We start from the raw sequence: 24,639 nt of genomic DNA on the forward strand, positions 1-24,639 counted from the left end.
GTTTTCTCAGAGCTTGGAAGTAAGATGACACAGATACCAACATTAGCTGTTTTCTGTTATTTTGAAGCAGTGAGAACAGAATTATTTTCACATTGCAAAATAATATAACCAACTGGTAGCATCATTTCTCTTTAAATTATACTAATAGTATAAGAAATAATTTTTTTAAATTTTTGCTAAAATATTGTTTTGATAGTTAATTAGTAGAATTTGGAAACATTTTTATTCTTTTAACTGATTTTTGTAAAATAATAGCAATAGTAACAAAAACAATGATGATTAATATGGTGGTGATTACGCTAGTAATCTGCCTCAAAACAATATGTTGTTGTCTATTAAGTTAAATAAATCACAATAATAGTGAGGAATAAGTCAACACGGGTTTCATGTCCTAGCAAATACATGAATGAATGAATGAATGAATGAATGGAACATGTAACCAAGAAGTTCCCACACAGAGCATCCTTTGGCAAAACATATAGGATAGAAACATTTCTCAACTACAAGGCTTTTCGTATCCTCTTAATTCCTTGGATAAGGATGTATTTTGTTCTATGCTGAGAACAGAAGCTATTTGGGTCTTCTCCAGAGGAAAGTATTTTTTTCTCCTAATTTTCATTTTTTTTATATAACAGATTCTGAAACTTAGGAAAGAAGCTTGTAAAAATCCCCAGGTGGCTGTTTTGCCTTGTTCCAAAGAATGAGGGTCTCAAAGCATTGTTCCATTGCATTGTGGGAGAACAAGTGCTGTATCAGTAGAGGGTTGCGTATAAGCTTTGCTTGGTATTTATTATCCATATTCATAAAATGAATGAAAGAGTTCTTGCCTTCTCTATCTCTCTTCTCCCATCATTTATCAACCAACAGGTCCAAAAAGCAGAGGTGGAGGGAGGGACACAAGCAGCAGAAAAAACAAAGGCACCCAACCACACCGGGACAACCTTAACCCAATGATCCACCACCCCCTCCCATGCCAGGAACAAAGGGGAACTCAGCCAATCCACAATCGAGGTGACGTCCCCTCTACTCAATGAAATAAAATGTAATGAATCCTGAGAGTGGCTGGAACCCAATCATCCCAAGCTCTGTCCTCTAATCTTTGCATCACAGCATAACTGCTGTGGCTTTATTTAAACCAGCCTGTCTCATCTCAAGGGAAGGCATATCCCCCTGAGATGAGAGTAGGAGGGATAGTCCTTGCTGTGCCCCTTCAAGTTGTTTCTGACTTATGGAAACCTTAAAGTTAACCTAGCACAGGATTTTCTTGGCAAGATTTGTTAAGAGAGGTTTGTCTTTGCCTTCTTCTGAGGCTGAGACAATATAAGTTTCCCAAGATCATCCAGTGGGTTTCTATGGCTGAGAAGGGGATTCAAAACCTGGACCCCAAAGTCATTGTTCAACACTCAAACCAGAACAGTACCCAATAGGAATCAATTGCCTTCTTAAAATGTCCAGAACTAAGATAGAATATTTTTCAAAAGTGTCAAATTAGGATCTTAACTAAATCATATTGTCTGTGCACACATCTGAGAAAGAGAAATGTATAATTGCAATGTACAATTCCAAGGCTAAATAAGGAAGTATGTGGCATTTGTGCTGGTCATAGAACGACACAGGATCATCCTTATTCTTGTTTGGATTACTTAAATTGAATGTAAAAAAAAAGTAAAAAACAGCTTTAAGCTATCCAGTTGTCACTTGTTCATGATGATGATGATGATGATGATGATGATGATGATGATGATGATAATAATGTTTGTTTATATCCCACCTTCCTCCCAGTACATGAAGCTTAATAACATGAAGCTTGACTGAGTTTATTTTCTACTCATATTTCAAGGTACTAGGTATATGGTCATAGTGAACAAGTGATTCCTTTAGAAATTTTAATCCATGCAGTTGTAATATTAGCACTTTCAATATTATTTTTGAGAGCCTGCTGGAATTCTAAGTGGTGTAACCTCATTAATATGATCGCAGATTACATTATTGTAATCCTGTCTTTATTAAGGAGGAATCCCAACAGAAGAACAAATGATTGTATAATAGAAATGTGGTGGCATTCACTTTTAGGAAAGCCTCTCAACCCTTGAGGCTCAAACAATCTCTGTAAGAGCCTAATAATTTCACATTTCTTTGAAGTTTCCCATAGTTTATGTAAATTCAGTGGAAGAGAGAGAGAGAGAGAGAGAGAGAGAGAGAGAGAGAGAGAGAGATGGCATCAGAAACCTATGACAGTTCTAAATGGAGAAATAATACATAGAGGAGCATTCTTCATTTCTCAGAACCAAGCTGTCCTGTAAAAACAAAGTCTGGCAGTGTGATAGTGTCAGCGCAATTGCTGGGGTCCAACAACCACTGTCAGCAACTCAAAAGAGTCCTGGGGTTAAATCAGACCCTTGGAGCAGAGCTGGCAAATTTCCAGAAGCCGAAGCGTGGCTCCAAAGTCCAAGTTGAGATGACAGCAACTGGATGTCTTCCAGGAACTGCAGCAATGCAGGAACCTCCAGGGACACACAGCAAACCGATGCTATAGCTTCTTCTGATAAACCACCAGAGAAACTAAGTCTCCCAAAGTGCTCTTTATTCACAGTGCTATTATACAAAACTAGATCTCTAAAACTCCAAACCATACCAATCCAACTCCTTCTACAAACCCACACCACACCCTTGCAACCCCTGGGCTTATATAGTCTCCAGACATGTGGTCTCCCAAACCCAGTGAGTTCAGGTGTGTAACCATGTCATGTGTCTCCTGTGCAATCCAGACACATGGTTTCATCAGCCATGGCTACGTGCACTTGGGCACTGAAGTGTCCTTGAGCCAATGAGCTTCAGTTGAGCTTGATCAGCCTTGCCACTCTGCTGAATGCTCATGGCCAAACACACACACATCAAGCATTTCCCTGTGTGCTGTGTTTTAACCCTTCAAATCCCTGACAGATAGATCCCCCTATCCAGCTTAATTCTGCTGGATAGCTCCTATCATTCACCTGGCCTTTTACTTTCAAGATCCCCCCACCCTGCCCCTAGCTGGTTTCAAAGACTATACAGGACATGTGACTATGCTGATCATTTGGTTCAATACATTAGCAATTGTTCTTGTTAATTATTAAATTAGAACATCCAGATAGAGATGTAGAAAATAACATTGGCAAAGGTTAATTCCATAATAAATAAAATAATATATATAGGCAGGATACAGACAGCCCTTTTGGGGTGGCCTGCCTCCGCCCCTTTCCCCAATGGATCGGAGCCTCAGCTGCCACCTTGGCAGCACCAAGGACACCCCGACAGCGGTGGGGAAAGGGAGAAAGGGGCCACTTGGCCCTTTTCTCTTTGTATCGCTGGCATGACCATTTAAACAGAGCTCCTTCTGGCACTGCTGAAAGTGCGCCAGAAGTGCCCTGCAGTGGCGCCAGGACATCACGTTCTCACTGTGCTGTTTGGCTGCAGTGCAGCCGTGAAGTCATAATGGCAGTGCCTATGTAGAAAGGGCACCACCATTACAACGCCGCAACCACATACTAGGGTTGCGGGGCATCTAGAAAGGATGCCCCGAGGCAACCCTAGTATGTATCCAGGCCGGCGCTTTGTGCCGGTCTGGATAACGCCATATTCTTATGTTAGTACCACACAAGTACACAGTGATACCTCAGTTTCAAGCAAAGCAAAGCAACATTTCTCCTTGAACTTTCTCTACATTCTCAGCTCCCCAAACCTTATTTAGGTCTTATCCATTCCTCTCTAGCTAACAGCCCTAACTCTATTTCTGATGTTCCCAATTAACTGTTAAAAACAAAACTCTAGATTCTAATCTTTCCCCATTAGTTCACCCCTTGAGCATTTCATGAGCTGCAGTTGTCTGGATCTACTCAGGCTTGCCTAGCTTATTCCTTCACAAGTTGCTTGTGTTCAAGGACAAAATAGATGAATGAGTTCTGCCATGTAAGATGACTTCTTTTTCAACTATCCTCATCATCTGCTAACTGAAAAGAGTATTATGTGAATTATGTACTATGAGTATTGGTATAAATCAGTGGTGGAGAGATTGAGATATAAATTAGGGACCAAATAATATTGTCAACTCTTGTAAGAAGACATTAGGTTGCCTTAGTGATATCTCTCAGTGGTGTCATTAGGGGGGCTGTAGGGAGTATGGACCACACTGGATGGCACCATCAGAGGAAGTGACACTGAAATTACTGTCTATAAAATTATTTTAGAAACAGTCATTTTAGTGTACATTGATCCAGTTTCTCCAGTCTAAGAAGCAGACCTGATCTACAACATCACTATTGAATTAATGTCTTGGCACTTCATTCTGGCTGAGAATTCCTGCATGGCAGGGGTTTGGACTGGATGGCCCTTGTGGTCTCTTCCAATTCTAAGGTGCGTTACAGACCGCCGCTTTGTGGCGGTCTGCTGGCGCTGTTGTTTGCTCCGCGAGGGAGCCGCAGCAGCCAAACCGTGCGACTCCCACGCGGAGCAAAATGGAGCTTCTTCCTGCGGCGCAGTTATGACGCTTCAAGGCTCCAATGGCACACTCACGACATCATAAGTGCCGTGCGATATGCAGACGCACAGCAACTGCTACGTCAATATGGCGGCGGCCGTGTGGAACGGCCGCCGCCATATTGTATGCATTCACTACGTACTAGGGTTAGGGGGGTGCGGAAGCACCGCCCCTTCCTAACCCTAATACGTAGTGAATATGTACTTTATGGCGGTTTATAACCCACCTAAGATTCTATGATTCTATGATGCTTTTGGCCATATGGAGCTGCTTTACCTTGGAGCCCTTTTGTGAATGGAGCTCAGCTGGGGAGGTAATTACCACAACAAGGAGAAAGTAGAACCACTTGACTTCAGAGCACCTTCATAAGGGAGGCTTTCCCAGGGAGGAGGTGGTGGCCCAAAGGAGAAAATATTTTTTAAATTATTTCTCCTTGGGGCTACAACCTTTGGCCCCAGCTGAGGCATGCTCATGAAATTGCTCTGAAGTCAAGTATCTCTATATGACAAAAGGCTTCAGCCAGAAAGAGTCATCCAGCCACAAGATCAATAGTGAGGGGATAATCTGATCTACCTGCCTGGGCCCATTTGGTGGGGGTAGACTGGGTCCTTCTGTGTCAGAGGAAGCAGGTTGGTGTAGACTGGTCCTGCCCATTTATGTTTCTACATATAGGAGCACGAATTTAATTTTAGTCATTTGCAATAGGGGCGGGTGGGATCAGAGACTCCTTAGGCATACGAAGGCTTTGGGGGGGGGGGTGAAAATTGGAAAAGAAGATGGAATGCATTGAAAATCTGAAATCTGGAAGCAGACTTTTTTCCATAGAGAGTGACACCAGGAGATACCACACTGGGTGACACCATCCCTAGTAATGTCACAGAGACCACCATATTTCTCTCTCTTCCTTACACATTTGCAAGAGAAGGAAGATGACACTTTGAAACATTTAACACTACACAGTTATATTGCTATGATCCCACTTTAATTCTGTTGATTCCATGCTATGGATCTTGTAATATTCAGTTTAGGGAGGGGTATTTATAATTCTCTGCGGGGAAGCTCAAGTTTCTGTCCAAACAGCAGAGCCCAGGATTGCATAGGATGCAGCCATGGTAGTTATCATGGAGTCATAGTGGCATAAGTTTCCCAAAGTCAGTGCTCTCCAAAAGCTTTGTACTAAGGTTTCCATCATTCATAAACAGCCTGTTGTACATCTGGAGAAGGCTATCCTACAGGGGTGTTACTAACACAATTGAAAACTGAATTCTAAACATTATTATATTACATCTCTTGAGAGCTACAGCAAGGCCTTGTTTACAAATCAATAATGAAGAAGGCAGTCAGGAAAATCTGAAAATCTGTTCTTGTTTGTGAGAGTCCTTGGTAGAATGTTCTTTGTTGATGATCCTCCCTGCCTTGAGGACATCTCCTGGCATGTTGCAATAGTTCCTGAGTTTTTAAAAAAAATATCCCGCATAGTCTTAAGATACATCACAGATCTCTGTTATCTTTTAAGTTAATAAAGTTATAGCCCTGGATAATCCAATGGCAAGTGTCTTATCTCTTTATTCTAAGTGTGGGTACAATAAAAAGGGCAAGGAATAAATCCCAAAGAACCCCAATGGAGAAAGGGAAAGCAGAGGAGGAGCTTCTTCATACAAAAGTAATAAAAGAGTGAATAGATGTAGTATGAATCACAGAAACCTAGAGGCAATATGGGAGTGATTTATTTCTATCAAAGATGACAGAGAGGTCAAGCAAGATAAGACTGACTAGAGATCATTGGATCTGGCGGTGAAGAGATCATCCTTGTTTTTGGTGAGGGCACTTTTAGTGGAGTGCTGAGGGCAAAAGCAGAGTTGGAGGAGTCAAAAGCAGATCTGGAGGAGAGAAAAACCAAGACAGCAGGAAAAAGCAGCACACTCCAGGAACACAGATAAAATGTGAAAGAGAAATTTGGTAGTGGACTGATAATGTCAATGTGTTAAGGGAAGTTTTTATGAGTATATGGGGAAAAACAATGGCATGATTGAAGCAATAATGAAAGAATTCAGAGGCAAAATAGGTGATATTGTGGTGGATGGCAGTGAAGAAACTAGAGAGAATTGGATTGAGGAAACAAATGGAAAACAGCAGGGTAATCAAGCTGTGGGGAAGAGAATTAGTGAAGTTTGATACTAGAGAAGTGTTAAGAGAGGTAGGAGAAAAGGGAAAGACAACAATTATACACTCCAGAGACTTACACTGCAGATTTTATCAGCTCTAGCCAGCAGAGCCAATGACAAGGCTGATGGAAGTTGCAGTGTAACGAGATCTGTATGGCCAAGCATAGCCCATTCCTGTATTAAGGGGCCTATAGTGTGGCCTGGATGCTTTAACCCCACTACATCAACATAGACCTGATAACAATAATTTCTCACCTGGAAACTATGTCATGATCTATCTATGTTCTTGCCATTTATCACTTGGGGTATGGCCAGGCAAAACAATCTCAGTGCTGCTATATGCATAGGCACACATGCACATGCACATACACAATGTAGCAAATGAGCCCTCCATATGGTGACAATATACAGTAATTAGCCAGAAAAATAATATTAATGTAGCTGTGTAACACTCCCTTTAGATCTATGGCTAAAATGGAAATCTTCTCTGCATCTGATTTTACAAGTGGGTTTCTAGTGGGTATCATTTTTCTGCTTACCAGTGCTTTGAAATATGGAATTCCTCAAGTCCTGGAACGTATAGTGTGATTTCCTTCCCACCAGGTATTTTTATCTGATGCTGATTGCATGCTTTCCCCTTCTTTTCTTGTTTTTGATTTGGCTTTCAGTGAGAGGTGGGTTTAAAAAAAACACCTAATGAGCAGCTTTGTAGAGCAGAAAATAATGTGTTTCTGCCCTGAAGTCTGGCCTTCTCAAATTGTAAATTACAGAAGTGATAGTAATGCTAAAGCCAATTATGATAACTCTAATCTGCCCAGGAACACAAATCATGTCTCTTGAGCAAAGTCATACAGTACTATACTGAAAGAAAATAGTACTTGTTACAGGTGCCAGATATCTTAGATCTTCAGGACCTAGGGCTGAACAGCAGATTGATCCCCAGATGCCATCAAAAGAGAAAGAGGAGGGCATTATACTGCTGGGAGTTGGGAATTTTCAGCATTAGATTTATGCCACATACTCTTGCTGTCTAGTAAATCTGGCAAAATGATAGATGTGTTCTCATGATTTTTAACTTTACTTATCAATTAAAATTCATACTCTGTGATGGCAATATTGTCAAATTAGATGACTTTTTACTAGTTTCAGATCAGCCCATCTTTACAGACAGATGAACGTGGTATAAGAATGGATTGCTAAGTCCTCTGTAGCAGCAAGAAGAAAGTGAAATAAAACAAAATTGGTACATCTTCTACTTTTTTGGAAAGTGCCATGTCCATCATCATTATCATCAACATCCCAGCAGTAGTCAGAATCCTGTTGGTGTCTTAGGCATGTGTAAGTCCCCTTATAGAAGTGATTGAACATTTCTGTCTGACGGAGAACAGCAATAGTACATGGTTATGGAAGCAGAGTATATGTGATACAACTGTGCATGGATGTGCATATACATTATCCACAGGTGCACATGGATGCCCATTGTGTGTGAAGGTGGACATTAATGTGCATGAATGTGCATTGCACATTTTGCATGCACATGTGCTTTCAGTTGTGTGTTTGTTACACAATGCCACAATTCTCAAATAAGGTGATATTGTGCTACTCAAGCCTGACTCAGGCTTGTATCCTTCCGAGGTCGCTAAAATGAGTACCCAGCTTGTTGGGGGCAATTAGCTTACAGTTGTAAACCACTTAAACACTGTTAGTGCAGCATGAAGCGGTGTATAAATGAAGCTGTCTGTTTTACCCCCATAACTCCATGAGGATGAAATTACTTTCCATTTCCTGGATGTAGAGCCTTGGCTACTGTCATCTTACATCTGTGATGTCTCAAATCATAAACAGATGCTGTAGCCATTAAACCTAGAAAAAATAGAAATGCATGTGTGAATTGGTCCCTTTGTGCTTAGCAACAGAGTCTTTCTCTGCTTTAGTTAAAATGACATGAGGGGAGGGAGAGTCGGTGTGCACTAGCTAGGTCTGCTCTTTTTGCCACTGTGCCACATAACTTCTGTTATCAGTAGCCTGCTCATCTCCATACACTGGAGAAAAAACATCTGCAGTGGGGAATTTCTCTTTCTCCATGTAATTTAGAATCCTGACCCTTGCTGTCCAGTGCATGGAGGACATCAAGCCCTCAAGCAGGAACATAATGGAAAGACCAAAGCAAGCTACCACATCCCCACTCACCCCTCAAACAATTTTAATTGTATGTGCAGAAGAATGCCTGCTTAGAGCTATTGTCATATGACTTCTCTAAATAATTGAGTGGCTAGCCTGAATCTCATTGCTAGTCCCAACTAAAGTAGACCCATAGAATCAGTTGCAGATGGTGAATTAATACTTGCATACAGCCCAGTGATTCAGTAGGTCTACTCTAGTTAGAACTAGCAAGTAGATGCTGTCAAATACATCTTTCTCTAAAATTGTAGTCCACTTTGTAATTGGCAATTCTCATAATCACTCAAGCAACAAGAGTGATTTGTTTATTAATTTGTTTATTTTTCTGATTATAATATCCAAAGGCAGGTGTCAAGGTGGCTCCTAATAATATTAAATAAATAAGTGGAGAAAAAATAATAAAAAACTAATAAATACCAGGTACAATTAAGCAAATTCTAATGAGCTCTCATTAGAAGCCAAGATGGTTAAAGTGAGACCATAATATTTTGGGCATAACATGAGATGATGTGACTAAAGTAGAAAGCAGTGGGCAAAGAGGAAAACTGTATTACAAGAGGACAGACTCAGTCAAGGAAACTATGGATTGGAGTTTACATAGCAGGAATATTTGGTATCTATATTAAGCAGAGTGGAGGGAGGGCTAGTGCAGCATGAGTTTGTGAAAGAAACAGGAGAAATTACTCTGAATGCTCTTGTAAGGTAAAGAAACATTATTGTGTTTATTGTCTCAAGAAATTCATTTCAACATAGGAAAGGAGATAGAAAAAAGAAGTTGACCTATACTTGAGAATTGATCACATGAGATGATAAAGTAGAATTTTAACAGGATAAAAGTATCTTTGGTCAGTACTTATCACATGCCATATCCTTGCATTTCATTTGTTTTTGTAGTGAACCTTTTCATTGACAGACAAAACTTGGCAATAGGCTATCAATCTTGCTGCTGCTCTATTACTGCTTTTGTGCAATAAGTTCCTTGTGCTCCAGTTCCACTTCTCAGGCATTCATGTGATGTGAGTAGACATGATTCTACTCCTTTCCACCTCTCCCCTATTAGCGATTGTCACCATCAACAGCTTCCTGAAGCTGGCTTCTGTGTGCACATTTATGCAGCAGCTGGTTTTGGGAGGCAGTTGGTGGTTGTGATCACTTGCATAGAGCTACTGTGTGAATATACACATAGCAGCCCAATGCTTCAGGAGAAGGAAGGAGGAGCAATTGTGGTTACCAATTACCTCCCAGATTCTGTGTGCCCATTCACACAGCACTTGTTTTTGGAAGGTGGTTGGCAGCTGCACCTGCTTGCATGGGGCTGCTGTGTGAATGGGTGCACAGTAGCTCTGCATTTTGGGAGGGAGAGGAGGAGCAATCATGACTGCCAACCACTTTCCTCTCTTCAATTTCTACACAATCAATCCTTGAAGGTGAGGTTACTGACACAAGGGCCTCCATAGCAGATGCATATGGGAAAATAAAGCACTTCAGATGGCCTCTAGGCATACAACCATGGAAATACATAATTTAGAATGACAGGAAATATGAATTCTTACTAAATCTGTTGTACAGTTGGCCCTTCTTATACATGGTTTTTTTATACACTGATTCAAGCATCTTTGGACATACCAGGAGACAACATGAAAAGATAATTAATGTTTGGTAAAGTGGAAGGCAGTAGGAAAAGAGGGAAACTGTACTACAGGTGGACACAGTCAATCAAGGAAGCCAAACGCTAAATTTGAAAGATCTGAGCAGTGCAGCTGATGGCTGGGGCTCTTGGAAATCTCTCATTCTTAGGGTCTGCATAAAGCGGTCAAGTTGATGGCAAATAGCAACAAATGACCAAAGAATTGGGCATTGCTCTTGTATTTTTTGTAAAGTGGTTGTTTTTAATCCAGCCATGGACAACATTCTAAAAGTGACAGTTACTAGGATTCTCTCTGTGTGTTTTCCAATGCTAATTTGAGGACAGCAGTTGCCACTACATTTTGCAGGCAAATGCCAACATTATTACCGAATAATTTAAAGCACATCTGCTCATGCAGATTTCTGCTGGAAGTGGATTTTAAATAGTTTTGCAGATGGCTCTGTAAAACCTTCTGGTCTTTATTAGTAACCAGAGCTGTAAAGTCCAGCAGTAACAGAATAGTGTAGAAAGGCAACCATAACAGCAGCTTAGCCAACAAGCTTGTTTTAAAGCATGGAGAAAAGAAATAGATTTGGCAAGAAAATAAAGCACAATGAAAGTATCTAAGGAGAAAATGGGGTTCAGCTACCATACTCAAGTCATGTAGTGTGAGGTGTCTCTGCTTCCTTACATCTTTTTAGCTTCTTTGCTGTTACTTGAATTAGCTTCAAATGCAACAAGGAAAGGACTGAAACATCTTATTGACCTATGGAAGACTAACAAGCAGCAAGAGGAGAATTGACATCATTCCAGTTTGTGATAAGATTTAACATTAAAGTTCACTGAAATGACTGAATTGGGACTGATTATAGTTGAAGGGGAGGACTTTGAGGTGGTCTTGCATATATCTAAATGGAATTCATTGGCAACTATAAGAAATGCATCATCTCATTTTTTTTAAAGTTGGCTAATACGAAAAGAAATAGATTTCCTTTTTTCAACACTGATTCCATTCGAATTCATCTAAAATGTCACTTCACAAGGATTTCCATTAGGTGTAGTGTTACCCTAAAAGTTGGGGGGATGTGAGGGTCCCATCAGCAGTGTCATAGTCTCCTTAGATTTTAGAGCAATTATAGCTCACAAGGAAGCCTGTGAGAGGAGTAAAACTCTGGGGATCTTTTCATGTGTGTATATCACTAATAACTGCAGAGATTTCAGTAAAAGGAGGGTTTTATTTAAAAATGTGCAAAGGTATTCTATGGTATTAGCTTGTGTTAAATTCTTACTGTCCCGTGATCATCTGGTGTAGGAATGATGCTACTGCAATCCAGAGAAGTTACTCCAGAGTAAACCCAGCTCCAGGATAAGACATTGAACAATGATGGATATTTTTTCCCTATCAGTAGGATAGGATGATATATGATGAGATTATATATGTGTGTGTGTGTATGTATGTATGTATGTATATATATATATATATATATATATATATATATATTTGAGACAATATTTTGATACAGTTTCACTAATGCATATAAAGTTGGGGGAGGGGGGAGGGAGTGGTAGGCACTAGGCAGGTTATTCAAGCATAGAAGTGTGTCACTGAATACCAAAGTCAGGATTGCCCACACCATTGCATTTCTGATTTCTATGTATGTTTGTGAAAGCTGGACAGTAAAGAAAGCAGATAGCAAGAGAACCAACTCATTTGAAACTGGAAGAGAGTTCAACTGATATCATAGGCTGATAAAAAGACAAATCAATGGGTCCAAGAGCAAATCAAGCCAGAACTCTCCCTAGAAACCAAGGTGATTAAGCTGAAATGGTCATACTTTGGATATATTTGGAGAAGGTATGACTACAGAAAATGTAATAATACTTGGTAATGTGGGAGATAATTGGAAAAGCTGCATTACAGGTGGATAGATTCAATCAAGGGAGCCAGAGCCATGAGTTTTCAAGACCAGAAAACAGTTGTTCACAACAGGGTGATTCTGAGGTCTCTCATTTGCAGGGCCACCATAAGTCAAAGCAAACTTGAAAACAATTAACAGTGACAACAACAAGAAGGCAGATCACATTTTTGCATAGCTTTTCCATATCACTTTTCCACTGTACAAGATGAATCCAGACAGATTGCACCACAGTGTTCTTTTGAAAGTGCCAAGGCAGCACTAAGCCCAAATAAGATAGACTTTTGTTAAAGGTATGAGAACATTTTAATTGAAAGAGCTGTAGTTGGACAAAACAAAAAGCTGCTGTCCTAAGCAGCTGCTTGTATTGTTCTGGCCCTAGGAGCAAACTTAACAATGAGAAATTCACAGTGAGTAAACTTTTGTGACACTTCCCAACAGCTTTCCAAATTTTATAGGCAATCAATATTTGCAGGAAATGATGATGGAACTATTGTCCGTGGCCACAATTCAACTCAGAATTAAGAAGGCTTAAATCTGCTGAAATCAATAGTTCTCCCCTGGCTTATCTAAGTCTGTATTGTAATTTATTTATTTATATATTTATTTATTAAAGTATTTATCACGAGATTTGTGGATGGTGTAAACATAACACAATAAACATTTTTTAAAGGAAGGAGTTAATACAGTACAATATTTTAAACAGGATAAAAACATATTAAATAAGATACATTTTCTATAAGAAAAAAACCTTAAGAGGCTATTAAGAGCCAATGTGGTGTAGCTGTCTGAACAATGGATTAGGATTCCAGGATACTTGGTATCAAACTCATCTTCTTATGGCAAAGTCTCTAGGAAGCTAAAAGGCTATTAATGTAGAAGAAGACTACAAGAGTGATGAAATAACTTTTCAACTTTTCAAATTCCATAAAATTGCAACATTGTTACAATCAGCCATCGATATCCATGGACTTTGCATCTACAGATTCAACCAGCTACAGCTTGAAACTATTCAACCATTCCTCCCCCCCTCCAAAAAAAATAAACCTTGATTTTGCAATTTTTAAATAAGGGACACCATTTTTCTATGCCACTATTTATAATGGGACTTGAGAGTCCACAAATTTTGATATTCATAGGGGGTTCTAGAATAAAAACTCAGGAGATATTAAGGACCCACTGTATTTTAAGGTAGTTACATAATACTTTTTATGAATCTGATGTTAAATACATTTGATAAAGAAAAATAAAGGATAACTTTATTTATCTGGAGGCGCAGTGGTTAAATGCCTGTACTGCACGCACTCACTCACAAACCATAAGGTTGTGAGTTCAAGACCAGCAAAAGGTCTCAAGCTCGACTCAAGCTTGCATCCTTTCAAGGTTGCTAAAATGAGTACCCAGATTGTTGGGGGCAATTAGCTTACACGTTGTAAACTTCTTAGAGAGTGTTTAAGTGCACTGATAAGCAGTATAGAAATGTACTTGCTACTGCTAGATGTCATCAGCTTATGACAGTGTCAACAATGTCTATTCCCTCAGCAGAACTCCAAAGGTGGTGGTTGTGGTGGTGGTTTTTTTGAGGAATGGAAATCTCACTACAGCCTAACATACTGTTGCAATTCCACCATGTCACCTGGCTGTGTTAACTATGTTTTTACATTTTGGCCTACTGCTTTGGAAACAAATATATTTTAAAATCATTATGATAGAAAGATAATTTCTGCTTTAGATTTTGCAAAGCAGTTTTTAACAGAACAATAATAGAAATCAGAAACATGAATAAGAATAATAACAAACAAGCTTCATTTATATTCCGCTTCATACCACCTAAGCAGTGTCTAAGCGGTTTACAACTGTAAGCTAATTTGCCCTCAACAATCTGGGTACTCATTTTAGCGACCTCAGAAGGATGCAAGCCTGAGTCAAGCTTGAGCCCTTTTCCTGGTCTTGAACTCGCAACCTTGTGGTTTTGAGTGAGTGGCTGCAGTACAGGCATTTAACCACTGTACCACCAGGGCTCCTGATACAGTATTATTATGTTTAAAATCTCACAATTTCTTACCAAATCCATGATAAAGTGATTATTAATTGAAATTATGGATGTTGTGCTGGGGAAATTAAGAATGTCAAGCTTTTTTTCTGAGCAGTTCCCTTTCACATTAACATTGTGTGTGTGTAGAATTTTCACCCTGCTTTTCCTTTGAAAAGGTTCCCAAAGTGACTTGCAGACTGTTTTTTTTAAAAAATCGAGAAAAGCACAAGCCATTCTGTGCCTTCAGAAAAGAGAGAAGCAAAAGGTAATATAGATGCAGGAAGAAAAGGGCAAATTCAGGTACTAGTACTCAAAATTACACTTACCAAAACAACCAACAGGGTAGAAAAGAGCTCATTTAGTCTGGTGGGATGGCTGCCTCTTAGTAACAATTGAAGCAAAGGCAAAGATAGCTGACCAACATTGGGCCAGAACAGACTGGCTCTAAAAGCCAGTTTCCTGGGTCTTGCGGGTGTCTTGAAGCTGCCTGGCTGCCCAGATGTGAAAGTCTTCATGATGCTATGGTGGCATGGTGTGTACATGCCACACACTGCCAGTATAATGAAGCTGCCATGGGGCTGTGGTGGGATGGGAAAAGCCAGCTTTTTGCTGGCTGAAAAAGAAGCAGACCTTAGCGGCTCCTTTTTTGGCCAGCTTCAATGCAGATTGGGTCTGTGGTGTGTTTTTGCCACAGCCCCAATCCGTCTTCAAAAGGGACAGCTTGAAGCCACCCCTTCTTTCCAGTTTGTTTCACCCCCTAGTCAATGGAATAACCCTGCTTCCTTTTTCTCTCTCTGTTGTTTCCTGATGGAATAAATGCTTCTTATTTGGAATGAATCCCATTATAGGAGAAAGGTGGGATATAAACCCTTGAAAATATCTATATACCTATCAGCTTCCGGGCCCAGTACAAGGTGTTGGTTATCACCTTTAAAGCCCTAAATGGCTTGGGTCCAAGCTATCTTAGGGACCGCCTCCTCCCGTACAATCCTCCCCGCGCTCTCCAGTCCTCTGGGAGGAACTTACTACAGCCTCTAAAATCTAGGCTTGCAGTGACCTCCCAGAGGGCGTTCTCTGCTGTCGCCCCCAAACTCTGGAACGACCTGCCAGATGAGATCCGTCAGATAACATCATTAGACAGCTTTAAAAAAGCAGTCAAGACGGATCTCTTCTGGCAGGCCTTTCCAGATTAACCATCCCGGCCCAGGTTCCCAGGTTCCCTAATTCCCTCATTCCTCCCGTGGCCCCATCTTAGTGATGGTTGAGGATCAACAGAGGGATATCAGGGTTTTTAGTTTTAATTGCTCTTTTTATGCTTGATATTGTGTTTTTAATATGTTATACTATTTAATACTGTCTTAAGGGGGGGAGGGATAAAGGGTTTTTAATTGTCATATTTTATATTTTACTGTTGTTAACCGCGCGGATTGGTTTGCCAGAGGGCGGCATACAAATAAATATTATTATTATTATCATTATCATTATTATTATTATATTATTATTATCTTCACCAAGGTGCTGGTGTGTTTCCCTATTTTGTCCTCAAAATGAATACAGTGGGTCCTTGGTATACGCGGGGGATCCGTTCTAGACCCCCCTGCGTATGCCAAAATCCGTATATGCTCAAGCCCCATTCTGTCCAATGGCGGCGCGCGTGCACGCGTGCTGCCATTGGACAGAAAAGTCCCCCTCCTCTTTCCCCCCTCCTTCCTAACTTCCCTCCCTCCCTCCCTCCTACCTACCTACCTATAACCTACCTACCTTCCCTCCCTCCCTCCCACCCTCCCTCCCTCCTTACCTGGGTCACCGCCACCACCGCGTTCTCGCTGCTGCCGCCACCGCCGCAGCAAAATCCGGGTGCTAATCCTGGAGGCCAAGAGACCTCCAGGCTGCACCTGGCCCTTTCATGGTGGCAGCGGCGGCGAGGAGGACGAAGGTTGACCTCGTCCTCGTCGCCGCCGCTGTAAAAAGCCCAGATGCAGCCTGGAGGTCTCTTGGCCTCCAGGAGCAGCACCCAGCCGTTTTGTGGTGGTGGAGGCCAAGGCCGCGAGGGAAGAGGCATGGCCTCATCCTCCTCGTGGCCTTGGCCTCTGCCGCTGCAAAATGGCCGGGTGCTGCTCCTGGAGGCCAAGAGGCTTCCAAGCTGCAACCGGCTCTTCTTCAGCGGCGGCGGCAAGGAGGACGGGGCCAGGCTTCATCCTCCTCGCCACTGCCACTGTTAAAGGACCAGGTGTAGCCTGGAGGACAAGGGGCCTCCAGGCTACACCCGGCTCTTCTTCAGCGGCGGCGGCAAGGAGGATGAGGCCTGGCTTCGTCCTCCTTGCCGCCACTGTGAAAGAGCCAGGTGCAGCTTGCAGGCCTCTTGGCCTCCAGGCTGCCCCCGGCCCTTCTTCCTCGGCGGCGGTGGCGAGGAGGGCGAGGGCAAGCCTGGTCCTCCTTGCCTCTGCCGCTTTTAAAGGGCCAGGGGCAGCCTGGAGGCCAAGAGGCTTCCAGGCTGCCCCCGACCCTTCTTCCTCAGCGGCGGGGATGAGGAGGGCGAGGGCAAGCCTGGTCCTCCTTGCCTCTGCCGCTTTTAAAGGGCCGGGGGCAGCCTGGAGGCTAAGAGGCTTCCAGGCTGCCTCCGGCCCTTCTTCCTCGGCGGAGGGGGGCGAGGAGGGTGAGGGCAAGCCTGGTTCTCCTTGCCTCCGCTGCTTTTAAAGGGCCGGGGGCAGCCTGGAGGCCAAGAGGCTTCCAGGCTGCCCCTGGCCCTTCTTCCTCGGCGGCGGGGGCAAGGAGGACCAGGCTTGCCCTCGCTCTCCTCGCCCCCGCCGCCGAGGAAGAAGGGCCGGGGACAGCCTGGAGGCCAAGAGGCCTGAAGGCTGCACCCGGCTCTTTCGCGGTGGCAGCGAGGAGGACGAAGCCAGGCCTCGTCCTCCTTGCCGCCGCCACCACGAAAGAGCCAGGTGCAGCCTGCAGGCCTCTTGGCCTCCACGAGCAGCACCCGGCCTTTCCCGCGGTGGCGGAGGAGGAGGCGCACGGCGACGGAGCAGGTAAGCAGGGAGGGAGGGAGGGTAGGTAGGTAGATAGATAGGTAGGTGGGAGGGAGGGAGGGAGGGAGGGAAGGAAGGAAGGAAGGAAATAGGGGAGGAGGGGGATTTTGTCCCCAATGGTGGTGCGCGTGCACGCGTGCCACCATTGGGGACAAAATCCCCGGATTTGCCATGCGCGTATGCTCAAATCCGCGCATGGCAAATCCGCGTATAAGGAGGGCCGACTGTAAGAGAATTATTCTAAATAACTTCACATTTCTTGGTTTTCTTCTATGAACACTTCTTGGAAACAATTAAGTTCAAGACCAAAAGCAACCACGAATTAGAGCGGCTCCAGTTTGATGAAAATGTTTTGCTTTACATTTTCATGTTTCTGTTGGACGTATTCTAATAATTATATAGTTTAAGTAAGTGGCGACATCCTTTGGGAACCTAGAACAAATTTTAAGACTTCTGTATATATGCATTTGAGGTGGAGGACACGGAGGAGCACGGGGCACTGGAAGGAAAAACTTTGACATATTTCACACAAATGCTTCCATCTTGATCATATTCTGTCCATGTTCTATTGATCTTTAGTTGGATCTCTCCTTCAACTCCCTTATTCTAATTTTCAGTTTATCACTCAGTTGTAGTTTAAATAGGAAAAATGCTTTTTCTCCAGACAACTGCAGTGATCCGGTAAAGTCGGGAAGGGGAAGAGACGGGAGCTATTTTTCAGAGAACAGGGGCTGACCCTCTTCTTACACTACTTATGGCAGTAGACAAACACTGTACAAATAAAATTGATGTTCTTTTTCTAGTGCAATATAACCAGTCACAGGAACAATTATAGACAGAATATGAATAAGTGAGTTTGCAAACTATTTTTTCCCTTCTCTGGCTGAAAGTTTAACATAACTCAATAGGTCTTACTTTTGAGTAGCTGTGTGCATAATCTGGGAGGCAGAGATGATCACAGGGTCCATGTAGTCCAGTGATCCCCAAATTCTGGTCCTCCAGGGGTTTTGGACTTCGGCTCCCAGAGGCCTTAACCATCTTAGCCAATGGCCTGGGATTCTGGAAGCCAAAGTTCAAAACATCTGGAAGGCTAGTGACTAGTCTTCCTGCCAGTGTAGAAATCCACAGTTAAAACTTCCCTGAGTGGTAGTTATCGTACCTGTTCAAAAACATCCAATTAAAGAGACTCCTCCATCCTCTGAGGCAGTCTATTTGCTGTCAAACAGTTCTTACCATCAAAAAGATATTGCTAGTATTTAGCTTAAGAACATTATTGGATATATGCATAACATGGAGGAGTGATGTCTTGAAGCCAAAAAAAAAAAAAAAAGCCTTTTCCTCCCTTAAGGTTAATATCCGTTTCATGAGCTTCTACAGCACTAGATGGTTTGTATGATTCAGTTCAATGAAAAGCAGAGTTCCAAATAAGCTAATAACAACAAAACAATTCATACACAAGATTTCTGTCACTGATTATTAGTGATGGAAGAAAGCATTTGTGTGACATGTGTGAATTCAAGTCTGTAATGTTTGCATTGATGCCTACCATATTTATCTGTCAATATCCCAGCTTGGCAAGGAATAAATACAGCATGATAATGTGTTTCCATTTAAACAAGGTCATCCAGTATCTTGCTGCTCAGAAGTTGTTGTTGTTGTTTCCTTTTGATATTCACCTTGGTAAGATGCTGTGAACAGTATAGACATTTTTCCTTATGGTTTTTTGCTTGAGCCATATGGAAACTGAACTGTACCTGTCACAGGTTGTCAGATGTGTTGAGTGTACAAAGATGTTATTCTCCAGAGAGAATACAGAATAAGTGCCAATGTTTGCTTGGTGGACATTCTCATTAATGTTGTTCAGGATGCTTGGCAATCATTTTCCCAGTGATGGAAACCCGATTCCAGTAGATACAGTGCCTTGACATTTAATTGATCAATATACCTAAACTTGTAATTCATGTCACATGAACACTGGCTGTTTTTTACATGAGCACTCACATCCAAAAGGTTGCTGAAAGTTAAACCTTGCATTAAACAATCCTGGCAGTGTCTCCCTGGTCAGCTAGCTGATTTTCATATATGTGGATTTCAAGTCCCATTACCTATGGGCTCCTGACCCTGACAATTACAAATGACCCATAGAACATAATATCCATATGCAATGGGATTTTGTATCACCTTTGAGGCTGACTGTGTGAAAGAAGTTGTAGCATAAGCTTTTGTATACTTCGTCTACTCCCTTAGATGTATGGAGTGAAGCATGGAATGATGCATCTGAGGAAATAGACTAAGGCCCGTTCCGCATGAGCCAAAAGTATGTGCGCGGCACGTACTAGGGTTAGAAAGGGGCGTCCTTTCCAGATGACCCCAACCCTAGTACGTGCCAAGCACGTACAAAATGGTGGCACTCATTCTACATGGGTGCCGCCATCTTGACATAGCGGACGCTTAGCATCCACACGTCATTACCGCGCTGCAAAAAGAAGCCGTTTTCTGCGGCTTCTTTTTGCTGCACGGAGGAGTTGCGCAGTTTGGCCGCTGAGGCTCCTCCACGCAGCAAATGAGGGCGCTTTGCAGACCACCCTTTTGGGCGGTCTGGAAAGCGCCATTGTCTACAAAAACTCATAGTCAACTTCTTTTGCATAGTTCGTGCTAACATGGCTACGTTTCTGAATTCTACATATATCCAGTTTTTCATGATTCTTGCTTGCATGAGGGTAACTTGTTGCTGCACATTTGTGTGCATGAAAATATGTTTCCTTATATTCTTTATAGTAATATTTACTGTTTCTTTAAGGTGTTGCTGATAAATGTGTTTGGAGTTTTCTCTCTCTCACTTTGTTTTAATCCTTTTGAGGAGTGCCCTGTTTATTTGGAGATCTTTCCTAGTTTCTTGCTGCTTGCAGTTAGTAATGTTCAATTCTTAAAACTGGATTTAATATGTATCATATGGGATCGGCTGAAAGGGTTTGGAGGCATTTTCTGCAGATGAAAAAACATAAGCTTCTATGTTAGAGAGCTGGAACAGATCAGCATAAAAAGCTAGCTTCCAGACAGCTTGGGATTGTGATGTACACACAACGCACACTCCCAAGATGCCCAGAAGCCGGCGTCACATCGCCTGGCTGCCCACCTGTGGGACAGCTTCTGGATGCTCTGGTGATGCAGTGTTTCCATGCTTCATGCCACTGGAGTGCCTGAAAGCTGGCTTCCATCTGTGATGAGGTGGAAAAGCCAGATTTTTACTGGTACAAAAAGGAGCAGCTATTTCCTGCTTCTTTTTGGGCTGGCAAAAAGGCAGATTGAGACTGCAGCATGCAGTTGCTGAAGCCTCAATCTGGATTTCTCAGGGGTGGCTTCACCCCTATGTAAGCAAAGGTATTTGCTGCAACAGAAAAAGTCTAGGATTCTGAGCTATTCCTTTGAAAAGTGTTTCATTCAGTTCCCCTTTAACAGTTTTTCGGCTTGATGTGTGAGTTCAAAAACATAGCTCATTGTTAAATATTAAAATAAAAAAAAAAACATTATCTTTTCCAACAAACTCAAGTTCTCAACAGCAAATATCAGCAGCTGCAAAACTTACAAGCATGACTATAAAACACAACCTTTATTCAACACTTATGAAGAGGAATTCATGCCAGGATACCCAAAGTTTATCACAGGACATGTATCATCCTCAGGCTCATAAATCCTCAGTTCACAAATTGGTAAATTTGCTACAGGTCATTTTGCAAGAGATGGAGTGCCAAAATGCATTAAAAGATTTGGCAAACTTATGGAGGGAAAATGTAGGTATCTATGATACATTCAGTATGATGCATTTCCAAACGATTTACAGATTAGGAAGGGAGCATCCAATCTACTTCTTCCTCAGACTCACTTTAAATCAAATATGCTTACCTGACAATAAATTCAAGGGAACTGGTATTTTTTAAAAGAGTTTTTTAAGATTTTCCTTTGCCTCTTCAAGAGATACTGTGAAACATCAGGATCAGAATAAAAGCTTAGATGCTTGAAAACAGGGAAGACAGTGCACCTTGCAATCTCACAAAGTTTATAATGGTGGCACACCTTCACCAGAGCCAGCAAAGACAGACAGACAAAAAAGAAGAATGCTGCAGTTGGTAAATGTGGATGATTATAATATTGACCAACCAGTGCTCATCAAGATGGTACTACAGTGGTCCCTTGGCTTACACGGGGGATCCATGCCAGACCCCCCCCCATGTAAGTGGAAAAACGTGTAAGCTGAAGTCCCATTCAATTGAATGGGGCTCATGCTTGCAGCACGGGACAGCGTGCACGCCACGGGCGCACGCACCATTTATTCTCCCATTGCGCGGCTTCTGCATAAAAAGGAAGTCGCATATGTGGAACCTCCTCTGGTGCAGGCGCACTGTACTTTCTTCATTTTCTGTTCCTGTTCCTTGCATTGTTTTCCCTTACAGGTAGTTACTTGCTCTTACACTCCATTAGAATTATGAAGGAGAAAGAGGAAGTGGGGTAAATCCAACTGTCAGTTCCAACTAGACTAGGCCCACTGAATCAATAAAATATACATAAGCATTGGCTTAATAAGTCCCACTGGATCGTCCTGAGTTAGGCCTAATAAGTAGATTTCACCATACACAAAGAAAAGAGAATGGGAGAGAGGAAACTAGAGAGAGATCAGCACAGTTGCCTGCTTTTTGGATTCTCCTTTAGGTAATGGCTATAGGAATTGCCACGATCATCTCCTCACACTTCAGAAGTCTGTACTACTCTTTAAGGTGCCATAGTATTCATAGGCGCGTTACAGACTGCCTAAAAGCGGCGGTCTGCTGGTGCTGCTGGCTGCTCTGCGAGGGAGCCGCTGCAGCAGCCAAACCACGCGGCTCCCGCATGGAGCAAAAAAGAAGCCCCAAAATGGCGCTTCTTCTCACGGCACGGTTATGACGCCGCGAAGCGTCAATGGCGCACTCACAATGTCATAAGCGCTGCGCAACGTGCGGACGCTATGCGTCCGACACGTAATAATGGCAGCGCCTGTGTGTATAGGGCACCGCCATTATTACGCCCCGTCATGTGCTAGGGGTGAGGCCGGTGTGGACGCTAGGTCTCCGGCCAACCCCTAGCACATGATGGGGGTGCCTCAAGAGCCCGTCTGTAATGGGCCAAAGACTCAGAGAATCATAGAATCTTAGTATTGAGTGGGATCACAACTTAGTCCAAACACTGTGAGGTTCACCTGATGTCAACTAGGGCAACCAGGATTTAGGAACTGTGAGTGAAAACAAGCCAAATATATCTACAGAAGAAAAATTAAGATTGGTGGAATTAAGAATACCAGAAAGTAGAGCCATAGGAAAACCCAGGAAAGAAGGACAAAAGACATGACAAAGATGTGGTACTTGTGGGTAAGCACTGGCATATTGTGACAAGGGGAAGTTTGTCAAGCATTGTCAGTCTAGAACCAGAAGGTTTCTTAGAATATGAAGGTTAGCTTGGGGCTAAAGCAGACAGCCTGGTAAAGCCAGCTTCTAGCCAGCTTGGGGGTGTGGCGTTTGAACACGCCATGCCCCCAAGTCACCCAGAAGCCAGGCAGGCAATTATGATCTGGCTGGCTTCCTGATGACTTGGGGGCACGACATTCAGATACCACTCACACCAGGGCAGTTTTTTTCCTCCCCAAATAGGAGCAGACTTTTTCATCTCTTATTTGGGGTGACAGCTGGCTGGATTGGGGCTGCGGTGTGCAGTTGTTGCGGCCTACAATCCAGCTCTCTCAGGGGTGATATCATGCCAACCCTACGGGGCCATCTTTTTCATCCCATTAGTCATGACTACTGAAAAAAAATGTGGGGGGATAATAAGGTCAGGCAGAACAGGAGACAGATGGAATGGAAAACATACTAATCTATGGACTGACATGCTAAAAGGATAGCCTGGATGTTCAGAGGAGATACTTGCTCCCAATAAGCCTACAATATCCTGGGAGAAATTGCAAAGTACTATGATCTAGAAGAGCAGTTTCAGTAAACCAGTCTTGGTACCAAAGATATAAGGAATTTCTAGTTGCCATACATTGGAAATGACTTGAAGTCACATATCAATAACAAGTACTAGTACACATAACATAGAAAAGATTCTGTGAAATCCCTACCCTGACCTCTTAGAGGGATTGGACATCCATCGTCTGCATGCTCTGTCTCCCCATATCCAAAGCTGTACCTGTGATGTTAGCCAATGGGCTGGTGAGTGTGTATGTGTGATTGCTATTAAAAACTTAGTAAAATGGTATACCACATCCCAGAGTCTTTCTTCAGAAGTGGATTTGCTACAGTGGTTCAAGTTGTACAAAATTCTATAGGAAATCCCAGGGATTCATGACAGGTTACTTTTCGGAGTTATGCAGAGACTGTTAGGCAATTCATCACACAGAGTAAGGAACAGCAGTTCCTGAAACAGTGAAAGGATAATGGAAGAGCTTCCAAAATTGAGACCACCAACAAACCCTCTGCCAAACTTCATTCCATATCTGGTGAAGTTATTGGCCTATTTAGGTAAGCTACTGTTTCGCATAGTATCTTACTGGAACATTTTAAAGATGAAGGATATAATTATTTTGGTACATAATGAACATAATAATGCCAATATTATTTAAATCACTATTATTAAATAAAATGTTAATTTAAAAGAAAATGTTCTGAAATGGCATGATTTTTCCAGTAGATATCATAAGGTAGTTAAATGGTAGAAGATGTTGAGAAAGATTTTCATGATATGAAGAGGATAGTCTCAAGTGGTTGGAGTACAGAACATTTTAAGAGGCTGTTTTAAGCCATGGTTACTAATTAGAATGTGCTCTTGGGAGAAAGACACTCCTTGGAAAGTAGATTGTTGAGTACAAAGACTCCTCTAGGAATTATTGTTTCATGCTGTCTGTGATCTAATGTAGTTGATAAAAAAAAAAATAAGCTGGATATATTTATGTGCCACATTCTTGTCTTTTGTCCATCATGCCCTTTGGGTGTTTAGAAACAAATCCGCATGCTCTTACTTCCAAATTAAAGGAAAACTATTAAATTTCCTTCTTTAATACAGGGATAGGGATAGGGAATATGTGGCCCTCCAAATGATTTTGGACTCCAAATAAGCCTAGCCAACACACCCAATAGCGAGAAACTG

This window comes from Sceloporus occidentalis, unplaced genomic scaffold (genome assembly GCF_023333645.1).
Source record: "Sceloporus occidentalis isolate IW3139 unplaced genomic scaffold, rSceOcc1.0.p SCAF_3, whole genome shotgun sequence".
NCBI lineage: Eukaryota > Metazoa > Chordata > Lepidosauria > Squamata > Phrynosomatidae > Sceloporus > Sceloporus occidentalis.